The 18,290-nt window shown below is 43.3% G+C and overlaps 1 long non-coding RNA gene across 6 annotated transcripts; it reads right to left on the bottom strand.

The window, feature by feature from the left end:
* Positions 1 to 171: 171 nt before the first annotated feature.
* On the bottom strand, positions 172 to 18,048 carry LOC138433963 (uncharacterized). 6 transcript variants are annotated; one of them, XR_011254541.1, is made up of 6 exons: positions 12,149 to 18,048; positions 10,653 to 11,831; positions 9,666 to 9,816; positions 9,482 to 9,577; positions 4,899 to 5,008; positions 172 to 302 (listed from the first exon to the last, which is right to left on the bottom strand). It is a non-coding gene; the product is annotated as an uncharacterized lncRNA (long non-coding RNA). The 6 variants fall into 6 exon arrangements; XR_011254540.1 differs by having other exon boundaries at positions 4,899 to 5,005; XR_011254545.1 differs by having other exon boundaries at positions 4,899 to 5,005; positions 10,653 to 11,817.
* Positions 18,049 to 18,290: the final 242 nt, after the last annotated feature.

Raw genomic sequence — 18,290 nt, 5'->3', positions numbered from 1 at the left:
TCAGGGAAGCCCATTTCTGTGTATACAGGAGGGGAAAAGAACCCCAAAGAACCCAGACCATTAGTCTCAGAAAGCTATATTGCTTGTGCTTGAGTTAGAGAAAAGATAAACTTATCAAAATGTTCCTTCTTTGCTGCTCAAAGTAATTAAGACATAGGTAATGGAGAGCAGTTTTTTTTTTTTAAGTTTTTTATTTTTTAAATTTTAAAATCTTTAATTACATGCGTTCCCAAACATGAACCCCCCTCTTTAGAGGCCTCCTCTTCCTTCATTCAGCCGTGAGATGGGCAGGGCCAACCAACCTAGGGAAGGGCAGAGAATAAATTAAGAGGGAGCAAATTTTAACCAAAAAAGCAATCTAACCTGATGGAAACATAGACTGTTCATTCTCACTTGAGAAGAAAAAATGTCAGTGGGAATAATCATTTTCAGAATCATGGCCTAAACAAGCAGGATTATTTATCTAAATTAAAGATAATCACTTATTCAGAAACAGTTTTCTCAGGGTTTTCAGAACATCTAGTGTCAAAAACCAGCTTGCAAAGCCACGTTCAGGCTAGGAATTGAGGCCTCCACTGAAGTCCTCCTATGAAAGGGACAGGATCATTCTGTAAATGTGGGGAAATGTGTGTGACAAGAAACTCTGTTGAAGCTAGGCAAAATGGAAAAAACACTGTCAGAAATAACCACGATGTAAAAGGAAGGGCTAAAAATAAGTCATACTCAACACATCCATTCATCTTTTAAGAAGCATTCAAAAGCGACTTACTGTCTGACGCCTAATCTCTCTAGAGAGGAGTGTCACTATCTGGGTCACGGGGAGTCTGCACCCAGAGCTTTGCCTTCCCCACACCCTGTCTGCCTTCTTCCTGGTGTTCACGGGCCCAAGGCTACTGGTCCAGCTTCCTAGCTGCCCATCAGTTTAGCTTTGCCTTGACCCCAGCCTCTCCCAGCAGTAATAACACAGGCCTTAGTGAGCAACGAGGGGCTGTATCACACAGTGGTGTTGTGTGAAGATGAGTTGTTTGAGGACAGGGGTCATGCTCAAGGTGCTTTGCATTGAGGTATCTGGGTGAAAAGGTCCAGAGAGAACACATTTGGGCTCACTCATGACTCACGCTTGGCCCCGGGACACATTCAGACCTGGGAGTATCCCTACCTTTAAAGTCTTTCTCAGTGCATAAAGGATTGGGCCCATCCCTAGCTTTATTATCATATTTAATTAATTAATGACCTTGCGTGTGCGTGACCTAAATACCAAGTGTACCATGTAGAGACGCACCCTCCTCCATGCAAGGGAGCCAAGATCAACACACAATGTGCAATCAGACCTCCCAGGAAGGTCTCTGTCCTCCCAGATCTCTGTCCTCAAAGCGGGGTAATTTACTAGAAGGTCTATTTGGAGTATGAGAAGTCTGGGAGAAAAGCCTAATGGTAGTGTTTAGGCAAGGTTAGAGTTGAATGTGTTGAGACTAGCCAACATGAGTATCTAGTCCAATTAGCTGGCCTCTCATCATTTTCATTTTCTGAGAAGGGGACAGGGAATTCCTTGCTGCTCACCTACCTCAGGACCTTCAAGCCACCTAGGTGGACTACTAGGAATCTGATTTGTACTAGGGTCCCCAGGTACCTGGTTCAGAAGTCCTACCCATGAGCAAATAGGGTAGACAAATACTGCCTCAAATTCTCAGAAGATGAACTCACCCTTTGGTACACAGAGGTGAACATTCGACTTAGCTGGGAAATGCTTCTTTTAAGCACGAGCATGGACACTTCTACTTTGATATGTGTAGCCTGCTACCTGGGGCACTTTATCCCTGGTATTTAAAGTGGAAAGAACAGGTCAACGTTTGGAAGGCTCAAGAGAGGAGATTGAATGAATGATTGTAGATCTCTGCAGACACCTAACTCTTCCAATGCTGTGAGCAGTGGGGGAGCATCATTGAGAGAGCAGCTGAGAACACTGCCTGCTGCCCTGCTGGCCAGAACAGCCACAAAGGCCTCAGCAAGGAGGGTAGGTGGATGGACGGTTGGAGTACCTGTAACGAACTAGACAAGGATACGAGGCCCAAATTACCGAGATGCACGCAAATGTCACAAAAGGAAGAAGCAAGAGCCTGTTCAGACTCAAATGTATGCAAGAATTCAATTTCTCAGACCTGGTGGAAGCAGGAATTCCCTGAGGCATTTGAAGGAAGAGGGTGGAGCTGAGGGATGCGAATGCTCCTGCCCTAATTCTGAGACCTGAAGCTGGGTGTCCTGAGGGTTTGGCATCGGTGCACCCACGTCTCCCCACAGCAGAGGGGAGAGGAGGTGGGGGGGGTAAGGGGGGGCCTCAATGCCAGCTCCACATTAGAATCACCTGGAAGCTTTCTAAATAATGGCCAGGCTCCACATGGAGTGATTCTGATGTAGCTGGTCTGGAGTCCTTGTGCACAAGGTAACTAACAGGCAGCCGTTAGCTAAAGGACTTGAAAGGCTAAACATCCATCAGGGATGATCCATAATCACAGAAGCAGCCTCAGTGAAGGTGAGTCTGGAAAAAGAAATCATGGCTAGTCTATTGGCACCCAAAACTTTCCAAGTTAGAGTCACTTACAGCTAATTACCAACTGCTCCCAAGATTGACCTCATACCTTTCTTAAGATGTAATGTCCATGACCCTTTGATGCTCACCCCTCCCTACCAGCTAACTCTTTTCACCTACTCATTTTTTCATGTCTTAGACACATCCCTGGCATTTGAAACAGCAGGGCCTTATGGTCCTTGCCCCTCCACCATGACCTCTGCCTACCTTTTGTCTATGGAAGACTTTAGTCAAAGAATAAGTTTAATCAGAGAAGCAAGAACTGGGGAAACAAAGGAAGGCTGTCAAAGAAGACTAAACAATAATACTGTAGTCATGAAGCATAGTCAAGGACCTTGAGTTCTTTCTCAGGAGCTAGAGGTAATATTCAGAGCCATGTCCTTATAGATACTAAACTACCAGGTGGAAAGTTAATTACACGATGACCAGACCGTACCCAGGACATGAGCTGCCACAGTTCCAAGAACTGGCCTCAGAGAAATGGGAACAAATGGACTCTGGAACTGAAGATCGGTGGTGGCGTAGTCACAAAGTCACGTCCAACTCTTGCGACCCCATGGACTATAGCCTGCCAGGCTCCTCCGTCCATTGATTCTCCAGGCTAGAATACCGGAGTGGGTTGCCATTTCCTTCTCCAGGGGATCTTCCTGACCCAGGAAATGAACCCAGGTCTCCTGCATTGCAGGCAGATTTTTTACTGACTGAGCTATGAGGGAAGCCCTGGAACTGAAGATTAACTATATCTAAAACAACAAAGATGACGCTGGTCAGACCACCGATGACCAATTTGAAGATGACTGTTACAGATGACTGTGCTGTTTCTGCATGTAGTTCTCCACCACCACCCCCACCCCCCCGCCCACCCAACACACACTTTTGTATATAAAAGCCCTTTCCCTCACTGGTTGTCAGTGCAGGGGAATCGGCCTTTGGACAGGTGTCTGCCACCCCTCTTCTTGTAGTTACTGGCATCTGAAATAAAGCAAACTTTCCTTTCCACCAACTTGGCCTGTTTATTGGCTTTTCAATGGTGAGCAGCTGGACCCCACAAACATAGGTTTTGATAACATATTCACCTCTAACATAAAGTGGTGGAGAAGGCAATGGCACCCCTCTCCAGTCCTCTTGCCTGGAAAATCCCATGGACGGAGGAGCCTGGTGGGCTGCAGTCCATGAGGTCGCTAAGAGTGGGACACGACTTCGACTTCACTTTCACTTTTCCTTTCATGCACTGGAGAAGGAAATGGCAACACACTCCAGTGTACTTGCCTGGAGAATCCCAGGGACGGGGGAGCCTGGTGGGCTACTGTCTATGGGGGTCACACACAGTCGGACATGACTGAAGCGACTTAGCAGCAGCAGCAAGATAAAGTGGAGCCCTCTCTACTGATAGCTATGCATGTGCACATGCTCAGTGGTTTCCCTCGTGTCCGACTCTACGATCCCAGGGACTGTAGCCTGCCTGGTTCCTCTGTCCGTGGGATTCTCCAGGCAAGAATACTGGAGTGGGTTGCCATTTCCTTCTCCAATGCATGAAAGGAAAAGTGAAAGTGAAGTCGCAGTCGTGTCCGACTCTTAGCGACCTCATGGACTGTAGCCCACCAGGCTCCTCCGTCCATGGGATTTTCCAGGCAAGAGGACTGGAGAGGGGTGCCATTGCCTTCTCTGCCACTTTATGTTAGAGGTGAAGATCCTTCTCCAGAGGATCTTCCCAACCCATGAATCGGGCCTGCATCTCCTGAGGCTCCTGTGTTGGCAGGCAGATTCTTTACCACTAGTGCCACCTGGGAAGCCCACTGATTGCTGTAGAACTAAACTCCCTTATGATACTTTGCTCACTTATAATTATTTAATTAGTTATTATTATGAGTCCCCACTATACTGTAAACTCCATGGAAATGGGTAATATCTCATTTTCATTCTCAGCTCTTTTCTTAGTATGTGGCACATATGGGACACAGAAGAGACATATATTACTTAACCAGATCAAACTGATACAAAAGGACCTTGCCAATACAGTATTCCCTGTGGATGCCTCTGAAAAAGCCTGATCTTGACCAAGTTTATGCATAGGAGTTGGAGGGTTATCTTCCACCAGCTGATCCTGTCCAGTGAAATCAACCTAGCCCACAAGGAAGAAGTAATTTATTTAAACTGAATTATTGAGCAACAGACCTAAGACATAGGCAGGGAGGATTAGAGATGTTTATTTTCATCTGGTGCAAAGATCTTGACCTAGAGGTCCTTGCCTTACCAGGACCGGCCTGTGGAGCCACCTCAACTCTCAGCTTCCTTCAACACTGTGCTTTACCTGTATCTTGGAACTCGCAGGCACTCTCTGCTGGAGAACTTCACAAAGTATTTACTCTCTTCAAACCTCCAGCTTTCCGCTCATCCTCCACAGATGAAATTCTCCTCCTACTTTACATGAAAAAGAAAAATGAGCAATAGGGAACAGCTCAACTTACTGCCACTAAACCAGGCACCTCATTCCATCCACACTGATGGTCTCTGCCCCTCCCATTATGTGCTGTGGACAGGGTTAATCCCCCGTCTGGGCACAGGATCCTCAAGGACCTCACTGAATAGACCACTCCCCAGCCCCCATCTTCAGTTTCTTCCTTCATTGTGTCTCTCCCATCCACACTCAATATCATAAAAGCAATGCAAAGCAAAGTTGACTTGAACCCTGCTTCCCCCTGCAGCTACCCCCTCTCTCTTTGCTGTGTCCCACCAGCCAAACTTCTTGAAAGATGGCGATGCTCATTGTCTTCATTTCCCTGTTACCCGCCCCCCACTCCTCATCACATTGGCATCTGTCTGCTGAGCCCACAGTGAATCCACTGAACCCACCAATGAGGAATAAGCCGCTCAACCTCCTGTGACGCCCCAGTCCCCTCCCCACCCAACTTCTCAGCGTCGTTCAGCACCTGGACTACTCCCTCTGTTCTGAATTGTTTCCTCAGTTCATTTTATGGATGAGGTCATGGATACTCAGAGAAGTTATGTCACTTACCCCACGTCACACGGTACGTTGGTGGCACCTCTAGGACTCAGCCCTAACCCCCTTGACTCTAAGTTCGGTTCCGCCTCCTGCCGCGATACAGCCCCTCCCAGGGTTAAGATCATCAGGGCGATGGTGAAAATGGGAAACAGACACCAGGCAAAAAAGGGGTAAAGCTGTTTAGAGCAAAGGGTGGGGAATAAGAGAGAAGGAAAGGAAAGAAAAAAGGAGGAAAAAGGAGGCAAAGAATTTGGGTGGGAGAAACCAAAAAGAGAGAGTTCATGCCAAAGATAGATGATATACTGCAAAAGAGCACATCCTACCTAAAGAAGAATTTCTTCTAAAGAAGCTGAGATGCTGTTTGTCACTAATATTCCAATAATATTAACTAAGGTCCTAAAAATTAAAAGTGATCATTGTAGTCATGTATTTCTGTTCCTACTTTAAAATGTGGACCTATGATAATTGGAAGTAAGGATAATATGTTGAATTCTCAGAAGCATATGCATGTTTGGTATTGAGAAAGCTATTTTGATAAACAGAGTGTTCCTATGTGTGCTGAATAAAACGATGCACTGATTCTACTAAAATTAAACGGATACCGCTCATTTCACGGATCCAGGGTTTTCTTTCTATTGTATTGTATTGTATCCAGCATTTGTGTTGTCATCCCTAGTCAGGGATGTTTCCTCCGGAAAATCACCCCTGCCAAGAACCATTTTCCATGAAGCTCAGCCTTTTTCCTCTCTGTAACTATGATACTCTGGTCTTGCTCCTAAACAACAGGATAGCCACAGGCAGACTCTGGGCTACACCCACATTCAAGAAATATTTAATGAAAGGCTTTCTATTTTCCTGGAGAGACTGTTGCAGGTCACTAATGGCAAAATCAATAGGAAAAAAATTACTCTAATTTGGAAATTTTGGTTTCTCCAACCAGTGATACAGAGAAGACAGGAAATAATCTGCTCAGTTCAAACAGCAATGGTGATTTGCAACCAGGCTAGAAATGTTAAAGAGTTGCCTAGAAGTTAGGGGGACCCTGGAGCTGGTTCCAGACTCAGAAAATTCTGGACCTTTGAGATGAATTGGGAAAAAAAAAAAAACAATAAACAAGAGGCTTCATGTCAACTTGTGTACCAGAAAGAGAATATGTGCTGTAGCTAGACTTCCAGAAAAAAAGAGGCCCAGCTGTAGCAAAATTCCCTCTCACCGTCTACAGAGCCCTTGCTCTTGGTAGCAGAGAGGAGTCTGACCTGGTACCTACTGCATGGGGGCATATTTTTAATTTATTCTAATTTTAAATTCACCATCTGTCATCTTTTAATAGGTTATGACATGGTAACCAACAACCCTAAAATCTCAGTGGCTTCCCAAACAAGGGGTTTTTGTTTCATTTTGTTTGGTTTTTCTCCTTGCTCACATTATGTATCAGCTGCAAGTTAGCTCCCTGGATTTTCTTTATTCTGGAATTCAGGCTAAAAGGGCAGCCTCTTTCTGTAATATGCTGCCCTCTTGGAGGCAGGAAAGGTGAACAAGCTGGCTAAAGGAAAGACCAATGCCTCCTGGAGCTTTCTTTGGGGACTGGCACCTTTTGCCTCCACTCATGTTCCCTGGCCAAGCTGCTGCCCACGGGGGAGGGCAGGGCTCTCCTCCATGGGGGCTCCAAGTCATGGACAGGGCGGGCAGAGTGTAGGGAGGGAGGTGAACACTCTAGAAGGACACAACCTACTACACACTCGCAGACTCAGCTGATTGTCTGGGTCCTGGAAACAATATTGCGTTACTCAAAAATTAGAATAGAGTTCATGGCCCTCTGGGTTCTAGTTCCCCTGCCAAGGATCGAAACTGTGGCCCCTGCATTGGGAGCATGGAGTCTTAATCACTGAACCACCAGGAAAGTCCCTGAATTCATGCCTTTTAACATGTTCTGACCAGTAGTTTTCAAGCTGAGGGCATCACTATTAAGTTATTTTAAAACTAGAAACGAGTTAAGGTCAAGCTTGACAGAAGTGTGGAAGAGTGGTTTTTCCCCATCCATCTTTTCCCCATCACTTACAATGTCTGATGTGGTTCCAACATTTTCCAAAATTGGACAAGGTGGAAAAATAGGAAAATATCTATAGCATGTTTTCTGTGGGGCTGAGGCTTGGCTACTTTATGTGGAAAACATGGGGGATTTTGAGTGGAAACTGTAAAAGAAAAATCCAATTTTGAATGATTTCTGAGCCAACTTTCCCTACACATATGTTTAGATAAAGCAAAGAGGAAAAGCAAGCCTGAAGATCAGCTGCTTTTTGAAAATTGAGTTTACATTTTTTTTTTTTAATGAAGATCAGCTTCAGACATCAGTGATTCTGAAATGCAAATCCAACTCCAGGCAAAAGATTTTCAGTAGACAATTTGCCTAGATGATTTCCCTCTGGCATCTTTAGGCATCCAGCATGTTTACTCTGCCCTCTGCCAGCAGAGAGCCCCCTACAGCACGGTCTGGACCCAAAATCTACAAAATCATCAAAAATGTAGGAAGCATGTAGTCAGGGCTGGGAACTGTGCCAGCTGGAGAACTCTTGATGGTTTCACACAGCCTCTCCCTACGGAGTCAGCGATGCCAGAGTGGGCACAAACAAGTGAATGGGAAGTTGTTCTAGAGTGCTAACTGCAGCAAGGTGGAGCACACAGACAGCTTGTCAGTGCAATGGAGGGGAGCAGAATTCACTCGTGCAAAGTAGGAAAAGAGGGCCTGAGAGAAGGATGTGTAAGGTGAGAAATGATAGGTGATAGGGCTTCCAGCTGCAGATCTCGAGGAGATGGGGTGAAATGGTGAAGGGCCAATGTGCCTCCCCACCCACCTACCATCAATGCTAAGGTTTTGAGCAGCATTTGGGATCTTAGTTAACTATCTAGCTATTGAACCAGGGTCCCCAGGAGTGAAAGTGCAAGGTCCTAACCACTGGACTGCTGGGGAAGTCCTTGTGCTGAGCTTATGGGTGGCCGTGCCCTGTTACAGTCTTAAAAAGAAATCTCAACTCCAGTTTCAGTGTTTTCAAAAAATCCTTATAAACTTTCATAATTCAGTTTGAAAAATAATTTAACCAAAAAGTTTTTCAAAAAGGTAGTAAGATACCCATACACCTGCCTACCTAGAACTAACAAATATTAATATTATGTCACATTTTATCTGTGTCACATTTAACTTTATTATCATAAAGTTAAAGTCTTCTATAAATCTTTCCCTCAACACAATTTCTCCTTATTCCTCTCTTCACAGTTAACTGCTGTCATGAATTTTGTGATCACAGTCCTTGTTTTTATGTTTTCTAAATATAGATTAATAAACAACACATTATTTTATGAGTGTGTAAATTTTATGTAAATGATTGACTGGACTATAAATAATCTTCTGCAACTTGAATATTTCCCAACATTGTGTTTTCAAGGTCACTTTTACATGAATGAAGTCCATCATGTAAATATACCAAAGTTATTTTGGCTATACCACTGCTATGAACATGTAGGTTGGCCTCAATTTTTGGCTCTTACTAGAAGGACTGCAATAAAAGCCTTTGTATGAGGTTTATTTATCTATTTGTTTATGTTTACACATTTCACTAAGGTACTTACCTGAAAATGCAGTTGCTTGGCCATTGAAAACATGTTTTAAATTTTGCTAGAAATGAATATCTCTTATAATAAACTATCAGTTTGTAGCTATTTCCTTTTTGAAGCCTTGGTGAGGATATTTCTTTTCTCCTGATCCTCGGTGATTATTTCAAAGTCCCATGTTAATTTTATTTAATTTGCAAATTCTATTTAATCTACAAATTCTCAAATGAAGAAAGAACTCTGCAGATACACTCTGTTAAATAATTGGTTGTGTCCCTTCTCACCTCTGGTCCCTCTGGTTTTTTTGAATTCATTTCTCATATCTGCAGATTAATCACTCTCTCCTCTCCACATTCCATGTGGACGACTTCACTTCTTTTCTTCATGGAAGAAATAGAAATAATCAGAGGAGAACGACCTGGTAAACCATCTCCAGATTTGCTGATGTCCCATGTTTGTATATCCCACCTGCCTTTACCCCAGTGACACATGGAAAATGTCCCCGTTCCTCTTCAGGCTGGCACCTCCACTTGGAACCTAGCTTCCAGCTCTTGTCTTCAGGTCCATTATTTCTCAAATTCTTCCCTTATGTTTTATAATAAGATTCAGCATACATTTCCTGTAAAGAGCCAGATAGTAAGCATTTTAGGCTTTATGGGCCTAAGGTAGGCAGACATCTGATCAGGCTGGTAACAATAGCTTATCCATTCCTGTCATTAATAAATTCTCCAGAATAACTGGAGTTTATCCCCCAGCAGTTGATGGTGGTGCTATGATATCACCCATGTTAATAAATGCTCTTTGTACTATGAAACATCCTAATTACTCTACTGAGTTAAAATGCAATGAGAATCTGTGTTGTAAAAAGGAAAGTGCATTTTTAATTTTGTTTATCTCAAGCAAGCTTTCCCCTAACCTTCCCACTGGCTTCCTACCTCAATTTCAAGTCCTCAGGAGGACTTCCTCCTCAGGCCTTCCTACACTCCCATCTCTACCTTCTTATTCAGATGTAACTTTCTTCATAGCACTTGCTGTTGAGTTACAACATTTGTTTTTTATTTATTTTATTTCCCACTTTGCAAGTAAGCTCCTTGAAAGCAATTATTTACCCAGTGCCGAGACTAGTGTCTGGCATATAGTAGGTACTCAGTAAACACTGGCTGAATGAATGAATGATTTCACCCTTGAAGGATTTTATGCATAGCTCCAAGACCAGTTCCTCACACCCCACACATTTTCATCCAGTGTGGCTCAACTGGACTGTGGCAAGATGCTCTGACACTCAGAACTTCCAAAATAGGTGAAAATGTACCTCTCCCAGCATGCAATGCTCTTATTGCCTTCACACATCCATATCCTGCCATCAGCATCATCAGTCCACCCCAACCCATCTCTCTCCACCACCTGTGTGGTACAGAGACGCTTCCCCGTATCTCTGCGTGATTCAGCTTTTACCTGCTGGGCCAGGGACAACAGGGAGGGTGGTTGAAGGTTGTTCAGATTTGCTCTCTTTCTAGAGATGAAGAATTAGAAGACCACAGAATGTGTTTCTCAATCCAATTCCACCATCCTTGTAGTTCATGGAAATTCCTCCTAGATTCTGGCAATAGCTTGATTATTAGTACTAGCTCTAGCCAGTGTAAAAAGTTCATATCCATTTCTGGGTTTTATGAGACTTAGTGGAAAGTTGGGAGAGAAGTGCAGTGGGGGCAAGGGGTTGTCTTCAAACCACATTCTGTTGTCAAATGGAACTTCCTCTCTCCCATTATTTCAAAATGTGTAACCCCGGTCAATGAATACTTTTTTGCCTTCCTCCTCAGGCCTCTTATATCTGGAAACTAGAACACAAAGGTAATGAGTAATTAGGCAGAGTTTATAATTTTCATTATAGTGTTTATTTAGTCATTTCTTGAAAGCTACTTTTGGAAGTGTCAGGTTTACACTAAAAGAAAGTTAAATCTGAAGCTCACTTTTTTATGATTCTAGATATGAATGGAACACATTTGGTGAGAATGTGAAATGACAGGCAGCCCTTTCTATAGAGACAGGCTGTGTTTCTGCCTGCTTGTCCCTCCTCACCCTTACCCCCAGCTATGAATATAGCAGCTCTGCCCTGTAAATACATATGACAATTAGAGATGCGGCTCTTCCAGGCCTCAAGACGTGGCTCTCCAGCCATGAGTGCCTTTCTGCAGCTGGGCGTCCAGCTGAGGGAGGGGGCAGCTCATTGGAGGGGAACAAGTTCTCCTGTTGTAATGGGTTTGGAATGTAGACGTGGGATCTGTCAAAGGAACTTCTCTGTTCTCCATGCTGACAGCTTATGCTCACTCCATGACACGTGCGCTGCAGAAGCATGACCTGAAACTGATGTGTCTTGGCAGAAACAAGCTGGGAGCTTTCATCCTCTTGCTATCTGCCTTTCTCTTTCCTCCCCAATGGTATTGAACTGTTGAAGGGGTGGAGGGGGCATGTAACTGTCAGAAGAGGGTTCCCAGCTTCACCATCAAGCCAGTTCTGTAGCCACTAATTCCAGGAGAAGGCGATTCCCTGATTCTTGGAAGATGATGTTATCTGCATGTGGGAATTTACTAAACATCATAAAAACTCCGGGATGAAATACCTGCAAAATAGGAACTGAAACAATGAGAAAACAAAAGGAACTTTGTAAACACAAGGAAATGTGACCATTTAGATAACAAGTAATACAAAAAAGGAAACAATGACCTGGTTATCCAGTTCAATATACACACTCAATTTTGATGTTGGAAGATAAAGAATCTATTATGATCAGATTTGATTGTCTATCCAATGAAAGTCTACTCTTTTCTGTATACCTCTAACATTTGTTTTGCGGAGTGAGGAGAAATGAAGTTTAGCTTTTGAAAATCCTACCTAAGTCATCCAGCAGTATAGTCATCAATTCTCTCAACAAATATTTAAAGAATACTTACTCTTTGTTAGGTCCTGGGAATGCAATGGTATAGAGGTAAAAGATGATTCCCAAAGGGTCTCTTCTTTATCAAAGGCAGAGACTGATAAAAAACAAGTATGGAAATAAAATATCTGATAAGTTATAAAGTATAAATACATAAGTATATGAAGGAATCCAGTGAAGGACTGAGAAAGGATATGAATGAAGAGAAAGAACATCTTAAGTGGGCATGGACTTTTAAGGTGAGATTCAAAGGATGAGACAGTCCTATGAGAGTAGTCAGGTGAGGTAGAGGAAAGAGCATCCAGGTAAAGGAAAGAGTAGCTTCAAAGGCTCTGTCCTGGAAAGAGCATGATTTGTTCAAGGAATGAAAGAAAAGCAGTGCGGCAGAGTTAGCAAGGCTGAGAGAGGTAAAAAGGGAGTTGAACAGACACCCAAGGGCAGAATCTCTTTTATATAAAGTTAGCTATTAAACCCTCTGTGTTCACACACATTTTGCATTCATGTTGCTATAGCAAATATATGATTCTGCTCTTTGATTATAGTAATTATTCAAAATTCAACTGTGAAGTCCTTGGGGGCAAGACCTTGACTGATTCTGACATGACCATTTCTATGAATCCTACATCATCCAGCAGCTAGTACCTAGCAAATTTGTAAAGTAGGAGAAAATAATAGTGGCTCACGAGGTTGTTGTGAGGATTAAATGAGATAATACATTTAAATAATGATGGTATAACTAGCCTTTATTATACTTTGTTCTACAATTGAATTAATTGGCTTAAAGTCACACAAATAGTAATGGGTACAACACAAGAGATGCAGGTTTGATCCCTGGGTCAGGAAGATCCCCCAGAGAAGGAAATGGCAACCTACTTCAGTATTTTTGTTTGGAAAAGCCCATGGACAGAGGAGCCTGGTGGGCTACAGTCCATGGGGCTGCCAAGATTTGGACATGATTTAGTGACTAAACAACAACATATCCAGGACTCAAACCAAGCCCCACAAGCTTAACCATCACATTAATCTGTCTCAGTTAACCGCTTCACCCCTAGGAAGCACTCACAAATTTGTGACTATTATCATCACTTTAACAAAAGAGTGTTGGATCAAAACTGAACAAATGACTTGGCAAAAACTATAGATTATATGTAAAAGCCTTTGTGTTTAGGGATAACTCCATTTATCATTCTATTAGCTTGCTATTTAATCTGCTGTTTTATTTTTCTGTGTGAGTGGGCTGTGACTATATGATTAAAAATCACCAGATCAGGAAAATGAACTTACTGTCTTCAGTAGACGGAAAACCACATCAGATTAACTGCAAGACTAATTCAGCTATGCACAAATTAGATGTTAAGATAGATGAAAAGAATCCAATTTGACCAAGAAAATGATTTTGAGACTGCATAGATCAAACTAAGTTTCTTCCTTTGTGTGAGTGATTCAGTTCAATTCAAACCTTCAAATATACAGTGCAAGGCACTGCAGGGACAACAAAGAAAATAAGCACCATCCCTTGTTGCCAAGGAGTTCATCATCAAGTTTGACGATCTTGAGGGTGGGGGTGGAGGGAGTAAGATGTTACACAAATAACCCTAACATGAGGGAGGCTAAGATTTGTTTCATGAGGTTTCAGTGAATCCTGAGATTCTCAGAAACAGATTGTTTCTCCAATGAGGAAATTACTGAGAGAAGGAGAGTTGTTGAAAGGCTGGTGATGGGCAAGTGGGATACTGGTTCTCAAAATGAAGAGGATGAAGCATTTTCCTCCCTACACTTTCTTGGAAATATGATTCTAAGTAAGATTCTAGGATTACTTATTAACAGGATGGTAGAGAGAGCTTATAGGTGTCCCTTGTGGCTCAGTGGTAAAGATACGCCTGCAGTGGAGGAGATGAGGGTTCACTCCCTGGATTGGGAAGATCCTCTGGAAAAAGAAACGGCAACCCATTCCAGTATTCTTGCCTGAAGAATCCCATGGACAGAGGAGCCTGGAGGCCTACAAGTCCATGGGGTTGCAAAGAGGTGGACATGACTTAACAACAAGAGAGAACTTATACACAGGAGGAATCTGGTGATTAACAGATATCATTGAAGAGGTAATGCCAAATGAATCTTTTTTTTTTTCTGATTGTCATGGTTATTAAATTGACACAAGTGAAAAATGTGATACATATAGAGCAGCCAAGTTGCAAGTTAGGTCTGGGGACAAAACAGAAAAATGAGGTACATTTAAATAGATGAATTGAACACTTGTATTCAAAAGATGCTAATTAACAGATAGATGTTACTCTGAAGGACACTCTTTAGTGTCTTTTCATAAGTCTCTAACTTTAACATTGTTGTATTCATATTTAATTTAAAAAAACTTGGATAAAGATATAGAAGACACATTCATTAATCTGCATGTGACCTGGAGCTGGGAAGAATGGCAAACAAACATTGACAAAATCAGGATCGAAAAAGATCTTCATTAGGTTGAAATGCGGAGAAGGCAGTGGCACCCCACTCCAGTACTCTTGCCTGGAAAATCCCATGGACGGAGGAGCCTGGTAGGCTGCAGTCCATGGGGTCGCTAGGAGTCGGACACTACTGAGTGACTTCACTTTCCCTGTTCACTTTCATGCACTTTCATGCATTGGAGAAGGAAATGGCAACTCACTCCAGTGTTCTTGCTTGGAGAATCCCAGGGACGGAGGAGCCTGGTGGGCTGCTGTCTATGGGGTCACACAGAGTCGGACACGACTGAAGCGACTCAGCAGCAGCAGCAGTGTTGTTTAAAACTGGAAGCAGTGTTTCTTGTTGCCAGATGCTCAAGTATAGGCTCATCCCTCTTTGGGGCCTTGGGCAGGGGTTCAAGCATGTGACAAGTAGCTTCAGGGGCCTCCCTTCCTTCTGTTACAGGATTCACACTTGCTCTACACGGGAAACTTACCGTTTTCCCCCGATGGCTGACTCCCACTTGGCCGTCTCTCCTGGCCCCATTCCTGTTCGACTTTAAACAAACATGATCTCCACCATCATAAACACTAGACCTAAGGCAAATTTCTGTGCCTGAAGCATAGATTCTGAAATAAGAGCTCACAAGTAAACAGGATTTTCAAATCACGAGAAATTTTGACTTAGTAATAACTGCCTTTTGTAGCAAGTAGGAGATGTTTGAGATCATCCGTCTCAGAAAGATCTCTACACACTTTAACATACCCTTGATCATCAAAATTCCTTGTGCAATGTGTGATTGCAAAACAGCTAAAGGCTTGCTGGAAACCATCAGTAGATGGCATTTAAAGAGAAGTCGAATTTTCTTCTCACATTTGATGTGGAGCTCAATTCTTCTTAGCCATAAGGCTGCATTTGCCTTCTCTGCTAAATAGCCATTTTTGCTCATCACAGAATCTGAAGCAAGATTACTTTGTGTACGACATGTAATGTAGTTATCTGAGACTTTAATACATTTTCTTTAAAGTACTATTTTTACAGATTGTTCCCGTCATTCTTATGGTCTCAAATTGTTGAGTTTAAAAGTACAGAAAGATTGTAGGAAGACCTTTTGTCATTTAAATTTTCTTCAAAAGCTGCTTACATGAATACTTCACAAGGGTATTCTGTTCTATGTGCTGGGCAGGTGGGAATACTTGCTTGGCTGTTAGGGAAAAAATATAACATTTTTCCTCATGTTACTCTGCCACTGATAGAGCAAGGACAGTACAAAAAATTACCTGTCTCCCTTCCATTCACGCTCTTTGCAGTGAAAGAAAATCCTTTTCTCCTGTGTGTCCCATACTATGAACACTAATAGTTGCATGCTGTGTGCATTTTGCCCATTACTCTACACCCCCACTGCCTGCCTGGTGCTTGGCACTTAGTAGGTCTTGAGTAACACTGATTTATGTTGAGGGAATCCTAAGAGATCAGGTTCTACCCAGAGGATCTTCTCTGACTAATTGAGAAGCTATTTTCATTATTAGTTGTTGTTGTTTAATCGTTGAGTTGTGTCTGACACTTTTGTGACCCCGTGGATTGTAGGCCAACAGCTCTTTCGGTCGATGGAATTTCCCAGGCAAGAAAATGAAGTAGGGTCCCTTTCCCTCTTCCAAGGGATCTTCCCTGCCCAGGGACTGAACCCACGTCTTCTGCATTGGCAGGCGGATTCTTTGCCACTGAGCCACCAGGGAAGCCCATTTTCATTATTAGATTTGTATGAAAACTAGACTCCTCATGAGACTTGAAAGCAAAAAAAGAAATATTTATCCTCTTACATAGGTGGAGTCAGAGAGGCCTGACTTGGAATAAACCTAATAAATAGCATCCCACATGAAGTGCCTTTGTTGGCCATTACTTTGAATCATCTTGGGACTGCTAGATGGGAATCCGAAGCTGCACATGTAGAAAGAGCCTAATAAGACGGATAACAGGGAAGCAGAAAATCTGATTAGACAGACAACCCCGTCTAATCAGAAAATAACCACATAGGCAGAACACAAACATGCTGCTCTCAGCTGTTTGCTGTCGGAAGCCGCTTCCCCTGGAGCTTTTTTTAAAAAATCTTAATCTCCATCCATTCTCTTTCTCTCCCATTTTCTCTCTCGCTCAGTATCCTGGTTTTAGGTTTCTAAGAGAGTTGGCCTGCGATCGCTGTGATTCTGTTACAAGATGCAAACGCAGTCCTGGCTGCGTGCAGGGCTGAACAAGACATCTGTGTAAATATGTTGGGATTTGTCATCTCATCCTACCCCCCAGCCTACAGCCTTTGATAGGATTAGCTGAAAGACTAGTGCCCAGGTAACTCTGCACTGGCTAAAGCCCGTGCGAGCCCTCGGCGGGTTAATCAGACCATTATAATCAGGCCTGAGAGCTGTGCTCTTCGGAGTGCAACGTGGGGGAGCATTCTCTTTGTGCGAAGTGGGTAGTATAACCAGGGGTGAACTCCACGTCTTTCATCACTGGGTCATTTTCTGAAATAAACCACGTGCAACATGATCCAGAAAAGCTGGGAAACAAGCTGAGCTATGCGTTAGACCATGGCTAGGAATGGGGGGCTTCCCAGGTGGCGCTAGTGGTAAAGAATCCGCCTGCCCATGCAGGAGACTCGAGGGACGCAAGTTCCATCCCTGGGTTGGGAGGAACCCTGGAGGAGGAAATAGCACCCCACTCCAGTATCCTTGCCTGGAAATTCCATGAGTAGAGGAGTCTAGCAGGCTACAGTCCATGGGGCCGCAAAGAGTCAGACACGACTGAGCGGCTGAGCACTCAGTTCGGAATGAGGAAGTGTTTGCTGTCTAGCAGGTGCAGGGAGCCTCTAGTTGAGGCAAGAGGGGATAGGTTCGCCAGCGCAGGTGGCCCTTCAACCCAGCTCCTTGCTGAGTGCCTCCTGCACTGCCATGGACAGAAGGGCACTGGATTTCTTGGCAGTTGAGTGAACTTGGGTCACAAATAACATCTCAATGCCTTGTGAGGCATCTCTATAAATGCCCATCAAGTAGGAGAACTGGCACCATTATCTAGATAAATCATAGCCCCAAATATCCGATTGACTGAGAGTCAGCTAAGAGAGATCAAGGGCCTAGTTATCCGAGCAATTGTGTCTTCCCTCAGGATGTATAAAAGTGCCGGCTTGAGGGCCCGTGTTCCAAGCTGCCCATCCAGGTCTGACCTGTGCTACTTAGAGAGCTGACTGTGGCTGCCAGGAGAATGCTGTGATAGAGGGAATGATGACTTTTACAGCTACCATGTACGTACTGACTTCATTCCCTGGGAGAGGATTTGTTGTGACTTTGGCCTCTTGATTGAAATCTTGTTTGCAGGACACATTCTGCTTTATTGGATCTGAAGCTTACACCATTTCAAGGATTTTCCTTAAGAAAAAGAATATAAAATTGGATACAGGAGTTTCTAATAAAGTTAAATACTCCTACTCTGCAGTTTCATTCATAAGGATATACCCAAGAGAAGGTTAGCGTATGTCCATAAAAAGATAGTAAAAAGAATATTCGTAACAGCTTTACTCATGATAGACCCAAACTGGAAACAATCCAAACGCCCATTAACAGCTGAATGCATAAACAGAAGAGATCTAGCCGTACAATGGAATACTACCCAGCAGTAAAAGAGTTAGAAATAACTACTGGTACGTGTACCGACATGAATGAATTTGCATA

This window comes from Ovis canadensis, chromosome 2 (assembly GCF_042477335.2).
Source record: "Ovis canadensis isolate MfBH-ARS-UI-01 breed Bighorn chromosome 2, ARS-UI_OviCan_v2, whole genome shotgun sequence".
Classification (NCBI taxonomy): Eukaryota; Metazoa; Chordata; class Mammalia; order Artiodactyla; family Bovidae; genus Ovis; species Ovis canadensis.
Note: the sequence above shows the minus strand (reverse complement) of the source record. Positions and strands in the feature narration are given on the sequence as shown.